The sequence below is a fragment of the Serinus canaria genome, chromosome 2, assembly GCF_022539315.1.
Source record: "Serinus canaria isolate serCan28SL12 chromosome 2, serCan2020, whole genome shotgun sequence".
NCBI lineage: Eukaryota > Metazoa > Chordata > Aves > Passeriformes > Fringillidae > Serinus > Serinus canaria.
Window position 1 is genome coordinate 21,917,564 of NC_066315.1, and position 25,166 is coordinate 21,942,729.

At 39.7% G+C, this 25,166-nt stretch overlaps 1 long non-coding RNA gene across 1 annotated transcript in view; it reads left to right on the forward strand.

Moving 5' to 3' along the window:
• LOC127059301 (uncharacterized) overlaps positions 1-23,978 on the forward strand; it is a 57,676-nt gene extending 33,698 nt beyond the window's left edge. The window contains exon 3 of the long non-coding RNA XR_007776975.1: positions 21,810-23,978. This is a non-coding gene — a long non-coding RNA (uncharacterized LOC127059301). The remainder of the gene's footprint in view (positions 1-21,809) is intronic.
• The last annotated feature ends 1,188 nt before the right edge of the window (positions 23,979-25,166 follow it).

The window sequence follows — 25,166 nt, forward strand, 5'->3', positions numbered from 1 at the left end:
TACCAGATGTGTTACAGAAATAGAAAGTTTCCAGTTATTTAATATTCTGAGTATACAGAAAGTTTCTTTTTTGTCTCCTTGAGTGAGAAGCAGTTTTGCACCTTGAAGGAAGAATGAGGAGACATATCCCACCAAAGCTCTTGGCATTATGATACCTCTGGGTATTTTCTTCATCAGTATGAGTGCATAATCATTTGGGGATCTAGGACAGATGTTGACATGGAGGAATATTGTGAAATAAGTTGGCTACAGGCTATTCATGCTTTGCCTGGAGAGAGTGTTCCTCATCTGCCTTTCACAATTAGGAAATTCCCTTTTCTCTTGTATTAGGAGAGAGGACAACAGAAACATGAGGAATCATTTTAGATGTTGAGTAGGAGAGAAACATGCATGATAATCAGTGGAAAACATCAGAATGGCTCATAATCAACACCAAAGCCCTGCTGCTGCAAACCCCAGGCTCAAGCCTGTGCTCATGTGCATTCTTGTGAGGTGTCCTGATATTCCAGGGTAAAACAAAGAGGTTTTGTGAGTGAGGGAGGAAAGCAGAAGACACAGACATCCAATGGAGACAACAAAAAAAGCATGTTGGCTGAATGGTTTGTATGCTGGGCCTAGCATGGCCCTGGCCTTTGTAATCTTCACTTAGCTTTCTTTCGCACAAATGCAGACTTTTACAGAAAAATTCTGAGAAAGACAAAGAACTGTGTTAAACAGACAGCATGTGGCAAGCATGTCATGACTGAAACCCTGGAGGAATATAGTAATTCAGGCCATAAATCAGGCCAATGACTTTTAGGACTACACTAATGCTTTTTGCTTGGCTCTGAATAACAATGTGCCCGAATTTGGTTTCTTCTATGTTCTAGTCACAATCACTATGACTAAAAGGCCTTTAAGAAACTTTAGGAAACTCTTTTTGGCTATTGTTCATGTTCAGAACCTGATTATGAATTACAACCAGACACTGGATGGGTGGAATACATTAGTACGCTTCTGTATTCACATGAGAAGTAGAATTTAAATCCAGTAAGGAGTGAGTCAAAACAGCCTAGTGGTCCAGTCATCCTGCCTGGTCTCAGGTGTCATTACTGCTCTCCATGGTGCTGTTACAGGACAGGACCTTTTCTCCAGATGTACAACAGCAATACAGTTGCACCCCAAAAACTTCTATGTGATGGGCAGATTGTCACTCTCAGGTCCTTTGTGTCCATTGGTGTTGCATTCCTGGGGCTCAGCTGGGCAGCTGTCACAGCTTCCCACATCCCAAATCCCAAAACCACTTTGTGTACATGACACTGACCCAGCCTCTGGCATTACTGTGGGAGGATACCAAAGAGATGTGTAACAATGAAACAGAATGGGAAAAAGATTCACCTCAAAAAATTGTGGAAGGCAATACTGCAGAAAGAATAATTTTGTCCTTAACAAACACAGTATGGGCTGTTTGGATGCATGCAAAAGGCTTCTAAGAGCTTGCAGTGGCCCTGAAGCTTGCAGTCAAGGGTGGGTGGTATCGAAAACAACCAAAAATCACAAATTTAATGGCTCTGGTGATCATTAGCTGAATACGGGGGAAAAAAGGAAAACTTTGAACCAAATTAGCTGACTCCAAAAGCATGTAACATATGTTAATTATGGGAGGAAAAGAAGGGGGCATAAAACAGCCACCAGTGAGAACTTGGACAGTCTCTAGCATCTGAAAGGAAGAATGGAACAGAAATGGGGCCAAAACTGTAAGTCAGAGCCTCAAAGCAAATATTTTTGTCTGAAAATACATATTGCTAACATCCCAAATTTGCTAATTATCTTCTCTTTCTCAATCTGCTACTAGTCTGGCTGTGCAGATAAACCCACAATTAACCCACATCTCCAACAAGATTTTCTGTGAGCTATTGGGTGTGTGGTTTTCTCAAGGGCACCATGGGGATCTAAGTAGCTGAGGCAGCATGTGAAATGCTACGTGAAACTTTTTCAGACCTTATTGATTGTATTTTGAGACTGATGTAGGGCTTAAACTGATATTTCATCCAGATCACCTGGAGAGACAGCCTTCTCTCACAGAAGACCCTACAGGCCTCAGTAAGTCTGTAACCTTCTGTGTGCTATCAGAAACCCCTGTCATGCTTCATCTAGTGAACAGGAAAAGAGAAAACTGCATTGAAGACCAGAATACCTTGCTCTAGTCATGTTATCCCTCTGCTGTCAGTCCAGAAGGAACAATTCATCAAAATCAGCCTGGAGGAAATTTGGGAGTTTTTCTGTTCATCTGTTGCTGCCTCATTTTGGAAGAACATCAGGTCCACATGACAAGGGTGGAGCAGATGTTTTCTCTTTCAGTGCTGCCTTGACAGAGTGATTCTGATTATACCCAGCACATCCAGAGTGATTCTGACTATACCAGCACATCCAGAGAGGTGTGTGTGTGTGCATGGGAAAGCAGTGGGATCACAGAGGGAACATTGATGGAGGAAAGCTGAGTCCAGGAGGTTTCGGGGCACAGCATCATTTTCTGGGCTGTGGTGGCCACCTGAGAGAAACATGAGAAATACAATTGTTCCTTTCTTGTTGTTAGCTTGGGATCCAGCCACGCTAGCAGATGTCATACAAACACAGACACAGTCAGACACACAGACAGACACAGTCACAGCCACACACAGGCACAAATGGATCTCTCTGGTAGCAGGTCCAGCCCTATGGTGTTCCCCACATCTCACACCCTGGGGCTGCCCAACAGCTGGCTCAGACCCATGGTCCCTCCCTTAGTCAGCTCTCAGACTTCTGACAGATTTGCTTGGACTGGAGAGCACCCTCACTCCGGGAAATGTTGAAGAATGGAGGGTTACAATGACAGACTGCAGTGGTCAGGCACAGGACTTGGTGGCATTTATCTGCTATCCTCTGTTCTCCTTTTTCCCATTATTTGTTCTATTCTATCTACACTGATGTGGTGTTTCCCCTTCCCTTAAATATTTCATAATAAGTTTATCACATTCCCAAAATTTCCTCAAATACCCCATAGTAGGTTTGCTTATGCCTTTAAGACCTGTGGTAATCTTGCTTGCCTCTCCTTATCACTTAAAGAGTTTTGGTGGAACTTGTAAAAGATTTGTTCCAGCAGTGCCCTACCAATAATCAGTGTGAGAGCTCTGCTCTTTGGTGTAAGTATCAATTTTCTTCTGCTCTTTCTGGATTCTGTGACTGGGTTTTTAATGTATTCCTTCTCCTCCTGTCTCTTGTCCCAGTATTTTATGCTCAACAGCCCTGAACCCAATGTCATCACAAAGTAAATATCTTCTCAGTCCTTACAAGGATATCTTACAATCTTCTCAAACAGATATTCAGAGCATCTTGTGGATCTGGGGTGGGACAGGAAATGGCTATGCCTAATTTTGCTCCTGTGTGAATTTTTTACTACAAATATATATTGTCTCTATAGCAGCCAAATAACATTCAATAGCAAGTTGATGGAGAGAAAGAAAATAAACCCAAGCTTTGTATTAAGGCTCATTAAATTACAAATCATTGAACAACTTGAAATAGGATTAAAATGTGAGTTCTCTGGTCTATTTTTAAGCTGTTCTACTATTAGGGGTTTTTTATTATATAAAAGTTAAGTTAGTAATTTGTAAAATCATCTAAATGCACCTTTTTCACCTTCTGTTCTCAGCTTTGGCAGTGAAAAATTGTTCTGATTGTGGTTTCTTGAAGTGTAATTACTTTGTCAAAGGAAAATATAACTAGAACTGATATTTGAAATGCACTATAATTGTACTTAAGCCATTTGATAATTTGCTCACGTACTGGATGTTTTATTAATTTAACAACAGCTAACAATGCTGAAGTTGGAGAATCATCCAACAGTTTCTCTTTCCCATTGAAAAGAAAATATAATTTGCTTTAGCCTTTCATCTACTCCCAAAGAGAAGCTGTGGACACCCACTTTCTGTGAGCAGTTTCATTTACTTCACAATGTATTGCTCACAGTAGTAGTCCTGTTGATATCAAGCCTGGCTGGATCGGGTTCTGTTTGAAGGATTGAACTTCTTATTTGACCACTTTAAGATTTTAGAGGAGAGAAGTGTAATGTGAACAACCAGGTGGGGGTTGGTACTTGAGTCTTTGTGCCAGCTTTGTCGCACAAGCAAATTCATGCTCTTCAGCTTTACCTTCTTGTAACACACGGTTGTTAGATGCTTACCAGCTTCTCTGCATGGTGACAAGAACTCAGCAGATGGCAGCTTGAAAGCTGAAAATAGCTGTTCTTATATTAGTTGTTTTCTCTATATGGAATGGACTCTTGATAATGCAAAATAAGGAATTCCTATGACTCATCTCTAACATGTCAAAATACTCCAAGCAGCACTTGCCTTTCCTTGCTAATAATGGGAAACCTCCATCAGTCATCACTGGCTCATGCAGATTCATTAAATCTTCCTCACTTGGTGAGGAGCTGCCTTCTCCCATGGAGGCAGTGACGTGTCCTGTGCAGGGACAGCAGCCTTGGGACAAGGAGGTGGCAGGCACTACCCTGCAACTGCAGCCATGGCATGGACATGTAGTGTCCTGCTCTGGGAAATTCTGATCTTTGCATCTCCTAATGCCTGTGCTGTGACCAGAGACACATCAGACATAAGGAATGACAGATGGATTGCAGTAAGGTCTTGGTAGTGGGCACTACCCACAGGAAGCACCAGGACATTTGGTGCTGCTCAGTGCTGCCCTGGGCAAATTTCCATGTGGTGGAGGACCACACGTAGTACCCATTTCTGGATCCAAGGTGACTTTATTCAGAATTAGAAACCACATATTCACCTCAGCACCTGAAGCAGCAGAAGGCCTGCAATCCATAGAGAGCTGCTGTGGTCCAGTCATGAGCAGAACCAGAAGAGGCTTTGGGAGGGAGCTGAGCAGGCAGTGGTGATGGGTGGTGAGGGTGGATGACGTGTTTCTGGTCCCCAGCAAAAGGGGATGTGGCACAGTGCAAAGCTGCCATTCATGGGTCTGCAGGGCTCTGTAAGGGAGGTACTCAGTGCAGCAAGGAGCAAACCTCAGGTGCTGTTTTTGTAAAAGTATCCAGAGAAGAGGCTCTCATGAGGGAGCTTACAGCAAAGATGGATGTTTGTGGGTGTAGCCATGCCACCAAAAGGAAGAGACCAACGTGCAGCACTGTCTCATGGTCAGAAGTACTGCCAGTTAGTCCTCTTATCTTGGAGTGTTGCCTTTAGGAAAGGGTATGTACATATGCACCCAGCTTTTCTAGAAGCTCTCATGAAAACTCCTGTAGATAGTTTGTAATTCAGTGGCAGAATCTGTCTCGTGTGGAACTCATTACCCAAGAAGGAATTTTGCTTTCTGGATGTGTTCTTCCATTGAGCCCACAGGTAGAAAGCTATAGCCACATTCAAGAGCCTATTCTATGGAGGCAATGTTTATAGAACCTTCACTAGAGCTCTTCCAGATGGTCTCTCAGCAGCTGATAAGACTTAGAAAAATTCTGTAAGAACTGGTGGGACTGAGGAGAGTTGTGGTCAGGGATATTTATTAGTCTACTCTTCCTTTTCTTTTTTTTTATTTTGTTTTTTGGGGTTTTTTGTTAGTTTTTTGGTTTTTGTATCAGAAGGTCTAGGTGTCTTTTTGTGCTAGTATTCTTTGTTCGGAAAAAGGCACTAACTCACTCCCTCAAGATAGCATTTTTCTTTTTTGTCACTCTGTAGTTTTTTGCTCTGTAGTTTTTTTACTCTTTGAATTTTTTCAAAAGACTTTTCATGGTCCCCATTAAAGTAGTCTTTGATTTGCTTGAGTCTCAGGGTATTCCAGCCTGTTATCACTCAGTCTAGTTTTCATTTCAGGCAGCCAAACAAAATTTAGTAACGCTACAAATGTGTTTACTGTTTTGCTGATAAAGAGCTCTGGTCACACAGCCTCTTTGCCTTGAACAATATTACATGTCAGCAGTGGAAAACCACTCACCTGAACATAAGATGCAGGAAAAAAACATCTCAGTGAGCAGAGGGAGAGAGGAGGATCTGGCCTTAATGTGCTAAAGTATTCGAGCCAGCAAATTAATGATTCTGATGTATCCGTGAGAAAAAGTGCTGCTCCTCAGCTGAGAACCCTTCCCATAAATGTCAGGGGGTGCTCTGCATCTTACTGTCAGCTCCAAGTATGTGCTGATCCTTGGGGAATTTTAAAAGGAGACTGCAGCCCCAGGAAGTTTATGATGTTTTCCTGCACAGGTGGGGTTTGTGGTTGTTTTGTTCCTCAGTCTGTATTTTTTTCTTTTCCCTCCCTCTCCCTTCTTTTTTTTTTATTCTTTCTTTTACCACTTTTCTGTCATCCAAATCCCTCCTTCCCATTTATGTGCCTCATTTCCATCTTTTCAGATCCCTTCCTGCTGTGTGATGAGCTGTTTGCTTTTAACTAGTGGTAGGTCCCTCAGCAAGACCTCTCAGGTCCCCAAAGCCCACTGGGATCAGACAATTTCCTCTGATCTCTGGTAAAATCTGTTACTCTCCTCTTATCAAACAAGAAGAAAGGAGGCAGCAAGGAGTCTCATGGGCTGATGGGCTGGTGTGTTCCTCTGGTCTCTGAACAGCCATTCCTATTTGGAAAAACAGTTCCTCAATATTCATGTTGCCACCTGTGTTCCCACAGCTCCCATAGCTATTGCTTTAACTAGTGCTGCGGTGCTTTTTTACTGAACAGGAGAGATTTCCAGATTAGGTTTCAGTAAGTTTTGAGAAATGAGGTTTTGTTTAGACAGAGAGCTCCATTAATAACTAGAGAAAAGTAAAAAACCCAATTTCAGTAGTTGTTTTGGCTTTCCATAACACCCAGAGCAAAGGGACAGAGGTGCTGTGGAGAGGTGGAAACAAAAAAGGAGATGTGTCAGGCAAGGTAAGCTGGTGTCAGCACAGCCTTGTACACCAATGTCATCTTTTGGCCACATTCCTAAAAATAATAGTTTATTATTAAAAAACAAACGTAAATATTTTTGTTTTCTTTTGTTTTCCTTTTGCAGTATAAATGCAGTTAGTGTCTTAGGTTAAGTGGAGACTAAGAATTTGAAGACACTTTCTGGATTATTTGAATCCCCTACTTTAATCTCTGTTCTCTGGTGAGGCCACCAGGTTATCTTACACACAGAACGAATGGAAGTCCACCAAGCTGACCTTTGATTATTTTTTTTTCTCTCTTCCCTTCTCCCTTTTTGGTAGTTACCCAGCCATACATGGATATAGGTTGTACCAAGCAGCATCAACTCCCAAGCAGTGCACAGCATTGCACAGCTGGGGGCTTTACTGCACACACAAGGTGGCTGCAGTACAGAATTTTGCATATAGCTTTATCAGCCTTTCAGCTGGTACCTTGGGCTTCCTGTGGCTGGGAATAGCTCTCATCCATCTCCAAGTAACATGTTCAGGTTAGGAATACAGCACTGTTAATGAGGACTTATGGTATGCTTGTGGTTACATGTGTAACATGCAAGAAGTGTTATTTTAGTAATGATAATAATGGTGACCATGTCATGTGTGATGCAAATGAAGCACTGCAGTGATGGAGGCTGGTTTTCCTACATGATATGAAAACAATAGTTTTTACTGAACTGGAATTTAAAGGTTTGAAATCTGTTATAAAATGCTTTATTTTATCATCTTTTGATTAAAGCATAATTTAGTTTTCTTAGTCTTCAGGTATCTCACAGTGTGGTAGTGATCTATTGTGATTGTAATGCACAATTTAAAAAAAATACTACATAAAGGAATGAAAATATGGAAAAAATAAACATATTTTTCTAAGTGATGTTATAAATTCTCACTGCATTGGAATGAGAAACAGAAAAGTGTTACTTTATCAGTTTCTTTTCTGTGATATTTTGAATAATTTAAAAATATGCAAAGACACAGAGAGTTCACAACAGATTCTCTCAGTTCCAGACTTCATGACGGACTTTGGCAAACATGTTTTACAGAATAAAGATGAGTCAAGTGCAGCCTTGGGTGCCAGGGGTGACTTAAGCGAAGCATATTGAGGTTATGCCCTCTGTTTTTCCTATTTAAAAAGTTTTCCTCTTTTGTTTTCTTTATTTTCTGTATCTTTCTTTTCCCTAACACATACTTCATTTTTCTAGCATTAAATGCCCCTTAGCTTACTTTTTCTGTAGCTTCATTCTGCCATGTTATTTGTTTTCAGGATTTTTTTCCCTTCAGTCTCTTTTTAGTCCCTTTCTTTTCTGGATGTTGCTATTTTAGATCCATAAAGACAGAATTTTAGAAAGTGTTTTACTGCATGTTCTGCCATTTTTTTCAAGTTCTGGTCTGACTCCAAGCCCCAGACCATATGATTGGCCTGTAGTTTCCCAATCTCCCTCTTTCCCTTTCTGAAGACACATGTGGCACATTTTGCATCATTTTTCAGCCAGGGTGAATAGTCTCTCTGCTGTATGAATAAATTGATGGACCTCTAGCTGAAATGCTGCTGAATCACCTATCTATTCAGATGCAGAGCAGGCTGGCTGGGTACAGGCAGACTCATGTTAAAGCTGCGAGAGATAAAACTCAAAAGGGATGGTGACATAATTAAGAATAAGTTTCTTCTCATTATCCATATCTCCTCCAAGCTTGTACAGATTAGCTGGATTTACACACAAGTCTAAATTGTGCATCTTCTGCTTCTAAGTTAATTTAAATAAATAAAATTCTCAAAAATAATTTGAGATTATTTGATAAGGAGGAACATGAATGATGATTTACAGCTAACACAGCAAACCAGGAAGGACAGCAACTACTGAGTATTTGTGCAAAGGACAGTGTGGTGGAATGGCTGTGAGGGAAGAAATGATTACTCCTCTGGAAGAGAGCTGAAAGCTTTCTCTACTCTTGGATGTCAGCAGCTGTTGTTCTAATTCTCATCCATGGCAAAGACAGCAAGCAGCTATTGTTGAGGTATTGGCCCGTGAGCCTGTAATTGTGGCTGTTGTTCCAAGTTTGATGGCATCTAACTATGAATTTCTTGTGCATTAAATGGGGAAAATACAATTTTTTTTTCCAGATTAATTTTAATTCCTAGTGCTTAGACACAGACTTGTGAAGGGTATTTGAAAACCATGAACAAAAAAAATTTTATTTATTTCAGCCCGGACAAGAAGACTGCAGTTTCTCGTAAGTAACATTTGTTGCATCACTTGAACTTAGGGACAAAACAAGAGAAGTATGCACACAGGTTGACATTTGGGAATTAAAGAAGGTAAGTACAATACTCAAATTTATGCTAAAACTCTATGCTCATTATCTTTATTTTAAAATATTTCATTAAACATATACATCGTAACTACTCTAATTTGTTGTTCTGTTGGACACTACTGCCTCTGTGATGGCAGAATAGAATAAGAAAATGAACCAGGAGATTTTTTAGGATATTAGGAGAATCAAAGTATTTTCTAGTTGAGAATATAGCTGCAAAATCATTTTTGTTTCCAAATTTCAGTATAGGTCGTTGTCGTTGTCGTCGTCTTCTCCGTCTCCTTCTCCTTCTCCTTCGCTGCTCCTTCTCCGTCGTCCTTCGTCCGTCGTCTTTTCCTGCTTCTTCTGTCTTCTGTCCGGTCCTACTGTCTCTCCTCTCTTCTTCCTCCGTCTTCGTCCTTCTTCTTCCTCCTTCTTCTGTCCTCCTTCTTTTCTGTCTTCTTCCTCCTCCTTCTCTTCTTCTTCCTCCTGCTTCTGTCTCTCCTTCTTCTTCCTCCTTCTTCTTTCTCCTTCTTCTTCCTCCTTCTTCTTCCTCCTTCTTCTTCCTCCTTCTTCTTCTTTCTTCTTCTTCTTCTTCTTCTTTCTTCTTTCTTCTTCTTCTTCTTCCAAATTATTAACCTGTTCTTATCAAAATGTACAATTTTTACTTTTGATTCTCCTCCCCATTCCACTGTGCTGTGGAAGGTTGAATCAGCAGTTTCTTGGTGCCCAGTTGCCAGCTGAGCTTAAACCACAACAGTCCTTTTTGGCCCACAGTATGGGGCCAGAGGGTTGAGATAATGACAGCACTGTTCCTGCTACTGAAATGAAAATGACTCTATCCCAGCCAAAACCTGGACAACAGTGAAGCAGTAGAGCAAAAATTTGGTGGTTTCTGATAGTGACACATTTAAAATTTTATTTGATTATTTTATCATTGTAAGAATTATACTGAGTGGCTTCAGGAAGTGTTCCTCTGGAGGTTTATTGCCAGCATGTCAGGAAAACTCCCAGAACATGGTTACATGGTTAACAAGGTGCTTAATGGCAAAGAAGAATTTAAAAAAGCCTTAAGAAACTTTTATATTTTAGATTTGTTACATTTTTAATCAGCATGCAAATATAGCAAGGTGGTGGGCTGAATGAAAGAAAACTACATCCACCTTAGCAGGCAGTTCAGTGCAACATGTTTTGTAGGGGTAAGAGCTGGTGCCAAGGACCCAGCAGCTCTGTCACATGCACTGGGACTGACTCACTTCTGGTCCTGCAGGCTGATTACCTGTGAGTGGTTGGAGCACATCAGGGAAGTGTGTGAAGTTCAGCTCTTCATTTAGGCCCATGTAGTGAAATGGAGTTTGTGTGCTCTCAGGTTACCCTGAGATCTGAAACAAAATGGGGTAATTGGGAATGGCAGGAGATTTGATTCAGAAGTGCACTCCTGCTTCAGGCTATCTCATTAATGTAGACACAGACAATACTAATTAAGAAGCAATGGACCCAATGGACCGAAGGAACAGGGAACACATAATCAATACAGCAATTCCCGTTATATTATGTTATGTCTTCTGTATTATTGCTTTTTTATGCCATTTACAATGCCATTCATTCTAGTATAGGAATGTCTACATAAATTTGCAACAGGGAAATAACATTTTCTTTGCAAGAATCTCTTTATCTTCAGTAAGATTTTCTTTCACTTTCTAGAGCTTGATGTCAGTACTTTTATAACCTCGTCTTAAAAAAGATCATAGTACTCAGAAGGAAAAGGTCCAATAAAGAAATAAAATCTTAAATGTCTTCTGATCACCGGTCATCTTAATAGAAGTGAAACAGATTGACTTCAAAACAAACTGGAGGTTTGAGACTGTAATTTCTGCAGTTTTTTAGGTCCCCATAACTTCTTCCTCTTTTTCTCACTTCTTTCCTCTGTAGTTTCTTTGAGCCCTTTGGATCTACTGGAAAATTCCCCATAGGCTGTATTTACTTTCCAGAGGGAGAATAATATTAAGCTATTAGCAGCTGTTTGTACTTTTATGTTTTGCCTTTTCAGAACTCCAAAGCTGCAGTTTTGATGCTATTTTCTATACTGTCTTTGCCATGCAGTTGACTGAGCCTTACCGAGTACCAAAGGCACACGACTCTCCATGTGAGATTTTGGACTGTACATCTGAGCTGGGAGTATTCACTTGGGGAAATTTCAATGCAGCCACAGAAAAGCACAATCCTGAAGCTGCTACTTAATGGGAATATGTTATTCCTTTCAAAGCTTCTAATTTTGTATTTGTATAATGAATTTAAAGGAAGCAACATGTTTAGGGAATGTAATGAATTCAAGAGATGCAAGGGGAGATGTTAAGTGTTAGGGGTGTATTTACCAGGAAGACAAACACCTTTGTGGTTCTTCTGTCTCCCTCACTGGGAGCAGGTAACGTGTTTTTGCTTGCATTCAGGGCAGCAGCAGAGAAGATGCAGTGCTGGGCAGCAATCAGGGACTGCTTCATGGTTGGGCCTTTTCAATTTTCTCTTAATAAGCCCAGAAAATAGTTTTTGAATTTTTCAGATACCACCAAGCTGTAAAAAAGTTATCAGTGCGACAGGAGCCCTGTCAAATATGTCCAGATGGGCTTTCATGCCTGTACAGATTGTCACACTCTCTTAAATTTCTGCTGCTTTAATTAAAAATAAAATAAGACGTGGTACTTGGGTCTGGGTTCATCTTAATATATATAAGTTCACCCCTGCTCTTAAATGCATGGCCAGGCAGTCTGTTGCCAAACAATTACAAAGAACGTCTGTAAATTGGATTCACTACACCATCTCCAGGGACGGCTACAATTGTCAGCTCTCTGTCAGCTAAATGAAAATAATGAAATGTAAGTTACAAACAGCAAGAAAATTGGGTGAGTCATTCTATTTATACATGTAATTACATCTAAAGGTCCAAGTGCCTTGAAATTAAAAGAAGATTGGTTCTGTCAGGTGATTAACAAGGTTTTCCTGGAAAGGGTCTTCCTGCAGAAAACACTGTAGAAAGCATCTGTGCCAGCAAAGCATAAACAGCTTGACAGTGTCTGCCAGGATTCAAGTGAGAGAGAGCTGCAGTGCCCGTGTGCACATTGCTGCGACAGGCAGGGCGGCGTGACCGAGATGGAGAGTGACGGCCACGCCGGGCTCTGCCTCCCCACTGCTCTGATAATGAGCATCAGCCAAAAGTTGACAAAAGGAGGCAGAAAATGCTGAGGACGAGTGGGATCTCCTCTCTTCTTTCTTTGAATCTCTCAGAAGGCCTTGGGGCTCTGGAAGCTTGCTATGAGGATGCATTGCATATTAATAATATATAAAGCACAATTAGCACACATGGTGCTTTGCAGGCTTGTAACTCATGCTTGGCTCCAAACTTCAGCGCAGCGCTATGGGGGGAATAGGGAAGAGCTACACCATAAATACAAAATAACAGATTGATGCATTATTGAACAATTTAGTTCAGCAAGTCCTGTCAGCACAGATTTGAAGGAGGAAAAAAAAAAGAAGTTCCATGAGACATTCATACAAATAAAGTAATGGGATTTTGAGGATAGAAAAATAGTTGCAGAAGTGCTGGGCTTTCCTTTCATCAAGTGATTATAATATTTTTAATTAAAAGCTTATAGGATAATGATTGATGGAGAGAAAACATCTGTGGCTATATCATCAAATATAGAAGTTATAAATTGAGTCTTTGTTCTAGTTGCAGCTGGGGTAGAGTTAATTTTCTTCCTAAGAGCTGGTATGGTGCTGTTTGGATTTAGTATAAAAATAATGTTGATGACATGCTGATGTTTTACCTGCTGCTATTCAGTTTATACTAAGCTAAGAACTTTTCAGCTTATTGTGCCCTGCCAGTGGGAAGGCTAGAGGGGCACAAGAAGGTGTGGGGGGACACAGCCAGGACAGCTGTGAGAGAGCAAAGGGCTGTTCCATCACCTGTGGCATCTGCTGAATAATAAACTGGGGGCAGACTGGCCAGAGTCCTCTGCTCAGGAACTGGCTGGGCATCAGTCACTGACTGGTGAGCAGTTGCCTTGTGCATCACTTGTTCTGTATACTCAAATTCTTTTATCACTATTATTATTATTATTTTCTTCCTTTTCTCTTTCATTAAACTACCTTTTTCTCAACCCATGGGCTTTCTCTCATTTTTTCTTCTGATTTCTCTCCCCCATCCTGCTGTGGGGCAGGTGGGGAGAGTGAGAGAAGGGCTGTGGGATGCTGAGCTGCCAGCAGGGGTTAAACCATAACACACTTCCATGTGAAAACATATAACTCATCTATTATATAACTCATGTTATGGTACTGGAACCTATTGCCTCACAGAAGTCCTGTGTTTTACAGATATAATAGCAAGCATCAGTAGGCTGGTGTGACTTATTTTGTGTGTCCATTATAGTACAGTGATTTTATTAACATCCAGAGTGTTTTAAAGCACTGCTGGTTGGCACTGTAATTTATGGTGTATCTTAAATATTCACTTACAAAAGCTGAGTATTGGATGTTCCTGTTCATATAACATGAATTTTTAATGCTTTTCAAATAGCTGAAAGTGAGCCCATGTGGTACTTTATTTTGGCAGTTTATATAATAGATTTAACAGATACATTGTGGAACATGCTTTTAATGTCCATTATTGTACTTAGGAGTATATATGTTACATTAGAGATATAATTTTGTAGTACAGTGTTGCTGTAAGAAGTTGCTGAAGGACTATCAAGACCATGGTTACCAATTATGGTTCTTATTTTTTTTCTGTCGAAAAGATAACTAAAAAAATTCATTAGTAAAAAGTAACACAGTGACAGGTTGTTACATGAATATTTGTTCTGCTAACCAGATTTGATTTTTGCTAAGAAAGCATTTAGCTTCTAAAAGTCTATTTGAAATCTGTATTGTTTCAGCAAGAGAGATAAAGATGATACGTGTTTTTTTTCAGCAACAAAATAAAATATAGACTGGCTGTCAATTGCTTGTGCATACTAGTAGCATATTTGTTCAGGGTCATTTGTATATTTATCATTATTTTACCTCGTATTTTGAGCAAAGATCTCATTTCTTTAACTAGAATAATCTGCCAAGCAAAGCCCAGATTTTAATTGCTTTGAATAGTTTTTTTTTCCTGATTAATGACATCACATTTGAATGGTTGCAGTATCTTTTGAGAGGCTGAGAAGAGTTCAGCATGTTCATTCATGGGGCAAGCTTCTGTGACCTTGGTTGGATGGAGATGGTCAGAATGAAGAACATAACTCCCAAATATGCTGGTAAATCCTGTCACAGATGTTTATGTTCCACTGATGTTTCAGAATTTTTGTTATTTCTCTATGGGATCCCCCAAATTAAACTTCAATGAAAACAGCTCAGTTTATCTGAACTGAGGAAGGACGGAAGGAAGGAAGGAAGGAAGGAAGGAAAGGAAGGAAGGAAGGAAGGAAGGAAGGAAGGAAGGAAGGAAGGAAGGAAGGAAGGAAGGAAGGAAGGAAGGAAGGAAGGAAGGAAGGAAGGAAGGAAGGAAGGAAGGAAGGAAGGAAGGAAGGAAGGAAGGAAGGAAGGAAGGAAGGAAGGAAGGAAGGAAGGAAGGAAGGAAGGAAGGAAGGAAGGAAGGAAGGAAGGAAGGAAGGAAGGAAGGAGGAAGGAAGGAAGGAAGGAAGGAAGTTTACCCTTGAAGAATCCCAGAGTTTTTGATGGTAAAGCATTAAATTTTCCTACTTCTGTGGCTCATACAAATTCTTTTGAATGGTCCTTAGGGAAAAGTGACTTATATCTTGACTAATTATTGGTTCTTTTTGATAGGTGAATGCTTTCTTTCAGGAGTATGAAATACCACGTTTGCTAATCTGCTGGAAGTCTCCGTTGCACTCTGGGTGCTCTCATTTTCATGTGTTTTAATTCAATTTACTTTTTTAATTACAAGGTTAATGCAAGTTGCATTTAAATTTTATATTAAAAAGGTAAATATTGGGATAGAGGAGAAAAGTTCTTGAAGTCCCTGAGTTTTACCATTTTATTGACAGCAAGAAACAGTGCATTAGGTAAAAGATTTGTATAGATGTTTTTTGCTTAGTATCCAAAAACCATTTATCTCCTTAACTAGCAGCCTTTTCCACTGCCTGACCTACTCATTCTTCTGAGGAATCATATGAAAACGAATCAGTCAGCACTTATATTGGGGGACTTCAGCAAGAGTTTTACATCAGAAACAATCTCAGGAACGACAGAAAGACACATTTGTCAATTCAAGAATGGCACTGAGAGGGATCTTAGTTTTTTGAATTAAATCAGGACTTGCCTTTATCATACTTTAAAACTTCCTGTCACATTGTAGCAGGCAGGCTGAGTGGCAACATAAGGAGGATCGAGACCATGAAGTTGTTCTGCCCCTTTGCTTTCCAGGCAGGTAGATATTTGCAGCATTTGGCAGCCTGAGCAAAGCCAAATTGCTACAGATTTGGACAGCAACATTTCACAATTATAAATGTTGAAAGCTTTCTGTCGAAAAATTGCTACACATTTTCCTCCTCAATCAACAGCTACAGGGGTCCTCTAATACTCTACAGGATAAGTGTAGGTGTTTAACAGACTGCTTGCAGGTGAAAGGTTTTTGCTTCAGCAACTCATTATATTTTTACATAAGTTACAGACTTCTAGATCGTACTGGAATATTACAGGAAACCTTCAAGTTTCAAATCATTTTTTCCCACTGGACATCTGTGTCAGGGTACTCTGGCTAATGCTGAGCACTAAAAGACATCACCTTCAAATCAACAGCCTGTTTATCAAGCGCAGTTTAATAAAGGAACAGCCTGCTAACACATAGGATTTCTCGATCTTATACCAAATAGTTGGTCATGTGTCAATATACCAGATTTCTCTTTACAGACCTCCATTCCCCAGTGAATTGTATGTGAGTGCGTTGCAACCTTCACATCAAAAATTTCAAAGGTAAAAGTCATTTGAAAACACTTTTACAACCACCCAAATACTAACAGTACAGCTCACTTCTGTATATACTAATGCATACAAGTGAAGGAGGATCATATCTTACAGAAAATCCAGCAATGCAGGTTAGCCATCAAAGGTTTTCTGCTCTTTCTCCCAAATAAGAAGCTAAAAAGGTCTTGAGAAGATATTTAATCTGAGATCCAGCTCTTAGACCAGGTCCACATTGCTGGCACTGCTTTCACTGGGAAGAAATGGAATTTTTGACAAGTGAAGCACTACCTGCTCACTTTCTCCTTGAGGATCTCATCAAATTAATGTAAGATGTCCATTGAAATGTGATAGATTTGGTATTTAGTTCTTAAAATCTGATAGTTAATCAATAGATCAGATGTTAATATTACTCCCAAAGCATTACTGACAGTTTTTAGACTGCTAAGACCTTTGACTTTGCAAAGTAGAAAAATCTGGTGGTGACCATGCATTGAAGGAACTGAAATGGTGCCTGCCCAAGTATCTAATCTCCTTATAAACCATTGTCTGCCCACTGCAGAGGCAGTGTTGCCTCTTTCTGTCAGGTGTGATTGGCCCTGTCTACATGCTGGAAAACTTGCTGTGTACAAACACATGCTCTGACAATCCCTATTTGCATGAAATACCATGGAAAATGCTATATTTTATGACTCGCTATAGGCAGAAGGTGATTTTGGTGTAATACAAAGTTTGGCACAAATTTCTTTTCACTCAACATTGAAGAACACCAGGGCACAGAGATAACACTTAAGACATTATCCCCTTACTGAGAATATAGAATTATGCATGTCTATAAGTATTTATATAAATAATAGAATAATTAAAGGTTTATTAAAGGGTTAATAAATTAAATAATTAAAGGGTTCTGGCCCTATAGGCCTAACAGAAGAAGAGATAGGTAGATAACAAGTATGTGTGCTTATGTAGGAGAATTTGCAAAGCTAAAATATGTTCACACAGTACCAGTTGCCAGAAGACAAACAAATATGGGAAAAGTCCCATAGAGGTCCCTCTAATAAAGCCTTACCTCATTAGCTACTGTGTTTTTCTGTCCCATATTTACATACACAGTATCAAATTTGTGGCAGCTCTTAAACTGGCTCAATCTGTAATACAGAATTTTCCATTTTTTCAAAGCATATCAGTAGATGGATAACAAAATGGTTGCTAGGTTACCCTGTGGTAATGTCCCAGATACTGTTGTGTAGCCTTATTTCTAGTGAAAAATTAATTAGTTCTTTGGCTAATATAACCTTTTAATGGCAAGCTCTACAACTACTTGAAGATTGCAGTATGTTTTGGTAGGCAATTGCTAATTTCATGTCCAAAATGATGACGATAAAATAGCAGAAATGCAGTAACTATCAATGCAATTTCACCTCCACAAGTACAGTATTTTATATTAGTTACATCTCACTGCATTGTATACTGGGGTTTTTTTTCACACTTGGAGAAGACAAATGAAGAATTTTGTTCATTTCTGTGCATAAAAACTTTTTCCCTTGCAGTTTTCAGCATAGGCACTACAGCAGCCAATGAAGACAATGCAAGCATCCTGAAAGTCAAAGTACTGTTTTCTAAGGCATATGAAGAAGAGAGTTTTCAAATGTTTATCCCATCCATTAACAAACCCCATGCTTTAGCTAAGTCCTGGTTAGATGTAATCCTAGCTCCACTAAAGGCAATTGCAAAATTTCCATTGGCTTCAAAGCAGAAGGAATATTAATCAGAATGTTCCTTAGGAAGGTGACTCTCTTGAAGTCCAGGTGCATTAGGCCAAGTACATAACTCAAAAGGACTAAAGAAAGAACCTGTCACTTCAGCCAGGTACCAGGAGCTGTGTTGTGCTTTCTCAGCTGGTATCTAATGAAGGCATGTTTTAATAATATGATCCTGATTCAGAGGCACTTCAGTTTCAAAGTTCTGTGCTAGAAAAGTATTAACAGTATAACTTTGCTTCAGCTGCTGGGGTTGTGGTGTCACACATTAATTTCCCTTTTTGTGGTTATAATTTTCACGAAACAAAGTGAAAATTTGTATTCTCCTTGCTTTGTTGATTAAAGAGTACTTAGAAGCCCAAGGGTTATTATTCCAGCTTTTGTGGAACACCCCCATGCATGTGCATGTGCACCCACACACATCTCAGGTGGAGCTGAGTGGTTTGTTTTACATTTAGCAACCTTCTCTGTATTTTTTAAAGCTTCTGGTCTCCCGAGGCTGAAGTATCTAGATAGTTCTTGTGAAGTAATTGTCTTGTTTTGACAAATGCATTACATTCACCCACACTTCTTGGTAGTCTTCTGTCTAAACTTGTTCACAAATATGTACCTTGGGACACTGGGTGGGAACAAATTCTGATAGAAAGTTAAAAAGAAGACTCACAAGAATTCTAAAATTGTTTGTACCCTATTTGGTTTTCTTACTTTTTCAATCTGCTCCTGAAGTCCTATGTATTTTTCTCTTAGGACTTATATTCTATCTTAGGACTTAGTTATTCCTCTGCTCTGGAAACTCTCAGTGCATACATTTTCAAGGCTATCAGCTCTATCAAATGACTAGTGCATGGCATCCATCAATAACAAATCTAGGCAAACAACTAATAAGAATAAATAAACCTGGGACTTACTGGATGACAGGCAGCTGGAGGATAGCTGCATATGCTTTTGGATATCTGTCTGTCCCTGGCAGAACTGATGTCCTGGACTTACACATTGTGACATACAGCTACTAAATTAAATTTTTGGTTTTAAGTTGGTTAAGTTTTTTTTGGTGTTTTCAAGTTCTCAATATATTTATGTAGGCTAAAACTGCTGAAAAATAATGAAGAAATCTTAAATTTGTCTATCCAGCCAATGGTTAGCTTGATATACACAGTTTTTTGTACATATGTGTAAATCTGGGCAGTGAAAAGCGTGTATGGCATATTTACTCTGATGGGTGGTAACTTCTCATCCGATTTTTTGACTGCTCTGGCTCAAAAAATCACTGGGATTAAGGAACACATGTAGGCAAAGAGCAAGGTGTGCACACACACAGAATGTAGAAATAAGACTAAACAAGGAAATAGGATAGACTGCTGTGACCAAGCTTTGGGCTCAGGCAGTCAGGTGAATGAACCAGCAGCCTGTTTACATGTTTGACTGCTGCAGTGCTTTTTGTCCACTTCTGCTCCTACCTTGTTAGCCCAGATCCTTCCCTTTCCCCACCTTTGGTCCTTCCTCTAAACATCCCATAGGAAGTCTTGTGTATTTCCACAATCCCCCTAATAAGTTTTGAGCAAAATCCAAATTCTCTTCCCCCACAAACCACAATAAATTCTGCAACCCTTTGAGCAGCCATCCCTTAGTTGTGTGGCATGGCTTTGGAGAGAGAGCATGTGTAAAGGCTTCCTGGGCTTTTCCCTGGCAAGTGCTTAAGATGATCCTCGGTCATACACCTTGATTTACGAATAAGAAAGGTAAGACTAAGAATAGAGCTCTGGATAAAACCAAGTTAGATGAAGCATGCAACAAGTGACAGTTTCAAGGTGACCTCTCATTTTGAACCCTTGATGTCAACCGTGTGGGGCTTGTGTGCTGCAGTACTGAGTAGGTAGAGAAGTCCTTGGGTCAAAGAAACCAGTGTAACTCTGATGCAGAACAGGCTGCTATGAACACAAGTTTATTCGTGTGTGTGTTTAATAATTTTAGAGGCTGTTGCTAAAAAAACAGTCACATTTCTTTTTATCTCTGCATCTTATTACCTGTGGGTAGTTGTGCCAGTGAAATGAGTGAATTGAATTTAGCTCCAAATTCACCTCACCCATCAGAATGTAAGCTGCAGTTACATTCTGATGGGTGAGGTGAATAGGTAGGCTGACAAATTACACTGTCATATACTTAATTTATTCCATGTTTGGGAATTCCTTCAGTAACCCTTCCATAACTGATACAATAGCCCTAGAAAAGCATGTAGCAAATCAGTTCTGACACACTGAAAATAAACTTAGGCTTAATAAAGGCTTTATAGTTCATCCTTGCTTTTAGATTGGGCCGTGGCTTAGGCTTTTTTGGTGCTAGAAATTGACTAAAAAAATAACAGCTGCTATAAACTGGATCCAGAAGTACTTGTATTACTGTAAATTGTGAAATTTTGGATGCAGGGCTGGTGATTCAGCGGGTGAAGCTATGTGTATGGGGATGAACATCCTTCCTCTCTCCTCATGAGGTTGGGGCTGCTGGAGCCCACCCTGAGAACACAGCTCCCAGTTCTCACTTCCTGAATTTCCTGCGAGGTCTCCGATAGCCAGAGCACTTCTCAATGGGGCCTTGACAACAACTCAAAGGAACTTAAATTCAAAGCTGTCCAGAATTTTTTTAAGCACTTATGGATATTTTTTTAACTTGTATTTGAAAAGGGGAACTGTACCCAGGGGGAATGCATTCCTGTTGTTATTTACAGTTGGTATAACCCCTTTAAGTAGAACTGATGCATGCAGAAGATTTCTCTAATGACAGCTCAGCTCTCCTGCAATCATCCTTGTCTTGGGTGGGTCATGAGGCTGTTTGACACAGTGGGGTGGATTCCTGCAGGTGTTCCCTGGTGCCACTGAGTGTTCCCAGTGAAGAGCCCTACAACTAGACAACAGAGCCCTATAACTAGACAACAATCCTTACTCCCAAAACTTTCACTGTGTAGTGTCAGTCTTTAATGTATGCATTGTAAATGCATTGACTGCAGGGTCAAAGTAAAACCATGTTATGTATCAAAATTACCCTGCAGATAATATTTCTTTTAGTCATTTAAAATCTAGGAGAACAAGTAGATTCCTTTCTTTTAACAAGCTGAAAAGGAACAAAGTTAGAAAAGTAAAAGGACAAATGCCTAATTTGAGGGCACAGAACATGAGTGGGAAAATATTACTGGGAATTCTTGTTAAGGATTCTGTACAGTTGCATAAGAAAAAAATGAAATGTTTCATAATTAGACTGAAAGTGTCATCATGTTCTTGGTTTCCTGTGAGACATGAAAGGCAAAATCACTTTAAACTTATTTCTGAATCATATTCTTCCCTTAGATTATTCTTCCCTTAGGTCAGGGAAACATTATGTGTCTTAGAAGAAAAAACTTCTGACACTCCTGTTGTGTTATGAAGTGCCTGCTTTGATAAAGTGGATGAAGAGAGAGCACTTGCCCATTTTATCAGTGGTATCAACAGGTCTTGCTGTTCCTCTGTCAAGTTTTTTTGTAACTCTGCTAGAGACCCAGTAAAACCTAACTAAAGGGGTTCATCTCTATTCTATAAGGTCACGAGCCAGCTGCAGTCCTGAATGCATATTAGATGTGCAAGAATGTACCACAATAACTATTCCTCTCTGCAACTCAACTATTTACACTAGACCAGTGTAGGCAGCCCCTGTAGCGGGCCCTTGTGATGGAAAATAAGAAGTGTTGTGTGTAGGAGAGAGCAAAAAATAACACAGAATATACAGATGTGCTGGATGTAAATTAGGTTTTTAAAAGAAATAATGAAAGAGGTTTATAACATTCCATTGATGTTTTTTTCCTTTTGTTTTGTTTTTTTCTCCCCTAATCCTGCTGAAGGAAAGGGAGGGTTTGCAAGAATAACACAGCTGTCTGCTACAGAAGCTAGATGAAGGGCTGCCAGCTAAAACCCGACACCTCCTGCAGCTGCCCTGCTCTTATTCCTTCTATTTGCTGAAAGTTCCAGCAATGCCTTCAGAAAGATGGTGTCTCTGCTGCTGATTCCACCGCAAAATTCCCTCAAAGAGGAATCTGTATTTTTCCAGTACTGAGAAAGAGAAGTTAAAGTGTCCCTCAAAGCCAGGAGAAGGAGAAATGTGCTTGCCAGGGTCCACAATGTACTATTATTCTTGGGATTTTGTATTTTTTGTACTTTTTTTTTTATATTGCAGACCTTTATTTCTGTCCTATTAACCTTGTCAGCAAAGTGGCTTGGATTTTTCTGATGCTGAGAGATTCTTATTCAGTTTATTTTTTAAGAGAGTATTATCTCAGTCAGCACCTTATCAAATTGACTATTGATGTACTATTTTCTTTTGTGTACTTTAAACAGCTGTTGTAAAAGATTCCTTTTCTCCACTAACTTTCTTGGTAGGTAAAACTTCTTTCTGCAAGTTATTTTATAAATATATTCCACTACAGATTACATTTTGAGATCTACCATATTATATGCAGTAATGATCTGAAAAAGAACTCATTTTTGTGGTAGAATTTTAGTTACTCCCTTTATTGCCTTGTTCTTAGTTTATGTTCATGCTCATTTATCAAAAAATGCAATTTAAAAGGTGGAATATTATCTTGTTCTTTCTATCAGTTCATCTCTGCTAACTCCTTCTATTACTGCCACTCTCACTCTCTTTCTTACAGATGCAGTCTCTCATTTACAGAGAGAGACTCTAACTTCTGTGCTTTCTCCAGTGATCTATTCCTTTCCTTTTGTTTTGATTTTTTCTTTACATTCTTTTTTCCTTATGAATTTTTCTCATTGCAACAGACTCTCCCAAGCTGACAAATGGGAAAAAACAGGAGACAAAGACTCCTGATCCTGCCCTGTTTTCTTCAAAATGCTGTAGAAAAGATAATTTTCTTTGCCTCTTCCTTGGTGCGTGTTCCCTGTTTGTATCTTACTGCATGTTTCTCTCCTACAATGTTCATTTTTTGCTGCTTTTCTGAGTCTTTTCACAGCAGCCCCTGCTACCTCTCTCCTTAGATATGTACTTTTCCCCATTCTGCCCCTTCTATTTTGTCAGAAGTATTCATCTACAAAGCTGCCTCATTGCTTTCTTCAATTAAAGAATAAAGTTCTTCTTCCCCTCCTGCAAGTTGCTAATAGATGTGTTAGTCATCTCTTGGGTCTTGCTGGCATGCTACCCAGTGCTGATTGACTCCTTATTTCTGGGGCTATTCCAGCAGCTTTTACTCCTTTCCAGTGTCTGGCCTCATGCTGATGGTTTCTCTGCATGCAGTGGTGCAGCAGAGAGATGCCTGAGGAAGCTGTACCTGAGCCAGAAGAGGACACTGCTGCTTGTGCAGTGCTCTCCTCACAGTGTTTTCCTCCTGCCAAGCTGACTCCCTGGGAAGGAGGTCATAAGGGTGTAGCTAGGCCAGTGCTTAAGCGTCTTAGGGTGGAAATGAGGGTGTGTATTCTATTGCCATCTGTTAGAGGTGGGGCTGTTATCTTCTGTTAATTGGGCAGTTTTCTTTATTTCTTCCACCAGAAGAAATTTTCTTTCTTTCCCATCCTCCCTCCAGGAGATATCTTCTCTTAATGGGCCATTGAGTGTCTGATGACATGAGTCATCAGACTTGAGTCTGAGGGCCATGACTGATAAAAATTACATCATCCCATTGTGACATGCTCCACCCAGAGGGAGGAGCCAAGCATTCCTACCTAGATATAATCTGAGATTTGGAACACCACAGCAGCCTTTTTCCAGTGGATTCCCAGAGGAGCAGCTTTCTTCTCCGCTGGATTTCCAGAGGAAGATGAGGCTCATCTACACCACCACTGGACCTTCAGAGGAAAACTACACCCTTCTACAGGATCACTGCTTCAACATAACCACACTTGTTACTCCAGAAGGACTGCAGCCACCATTTCAATTGGATGGCTACCGCCTGATCCACAGGGTGTCAGGTCATATTCTGACTCTGTCAGTGGTTTGTTTTCTTTTTTTGTACTATTGCATTTGTATTTTTGATTTTCCTAATAAAGAACTGTTATTCCTACTCCCATATCTTTGCCTAAGAGCTCCCTAATTTCAAAATTATAATAATTCAGAGGTGTACATTTTCCATTTCAAGGAAGGCTCCTGCCTTCCTTAGCAGACACCTGTCTTTTCAAACGAAGACAGTAAGTCTGGATGCACCCATCAGGGAAAGCATTGCCCCATGATGTTAGGTCAGGAGATTTCAGGGCATAACATTGTATGTTATTATTTACTAATCCCAGCATATCACTAGCTCAGGCATAAAACAAATTTGCATTCATAAAGAAAACAATGATTATAAATGTCTCTCAAGAGGGTAGAATATTCTTGCTTCTAACTTGCATTTTAAGTATTTTAAATAAAGGCTTAATTATTTTAATTTTCTCAATATAATTTTTTTTGTTTGGTCAGGGGAATTTTTTAAAATCAAATTGAAGGGTCTGAAGATGCATTGTTTGTAATAGTTTGTCATTATTGCTAGAGGTTTAAACTGTGTTGTGTATCTGAGGAGGTTTATCACTGTCTTTTTAATAGGAAATCAGGAATAAAATCCTTCTTAGAATACTCTGCCCCAAAGAGCTTATTATTCTTTACATTAATTCCAAGGAACAGCAGCCTGTCAGTTCCTTTCCTGGAGAGGTCTTTAAAGAAAAAAAAACTCATTTTCTTAGCAGCTGAGCTCATGAGCAAAGTGAAGTGGCTGTTTTGCCTCAGACCTCTTCCAGTTCAGTGTAACTAATGTGGATGCTGCCATTGTTATATATTTTTGTTTTGTCAGATGAACACCAGTTATATAGCTGTTTTTCCACAGATCAGTGAGGCTTTTGTTGTTCTTTAGTTGAAAAGATTTGAAACACGTGTGGCCCAGATTGGTCCAAGAGGGGATCCCACATACTTAATTCCTTGAAAAGTAAGCAAGTATGTGGATCTCAAGCCAAGTACTCAAAATAGTTTTAAAAATACTTTTTTATTTGCAAAGAAGATCTTTATGTTAGCAGTATACTTCCCTTATGCTGTCTGCATAGGCAGAAAAATATAAAAAAAATTTGTTTATGTCTCATCACTCAATACAGAGTCTTGTAGCTTGTGATAATTTTTTTTTTCCTAATAGTGGCAGTTTTGAAATATGAAAAAGGTTGTACCACCATAAGGACCTAAGGCGTTGGAAGTTGATTTGGCTTATTTCTACACATCACTTCCAGGCTGA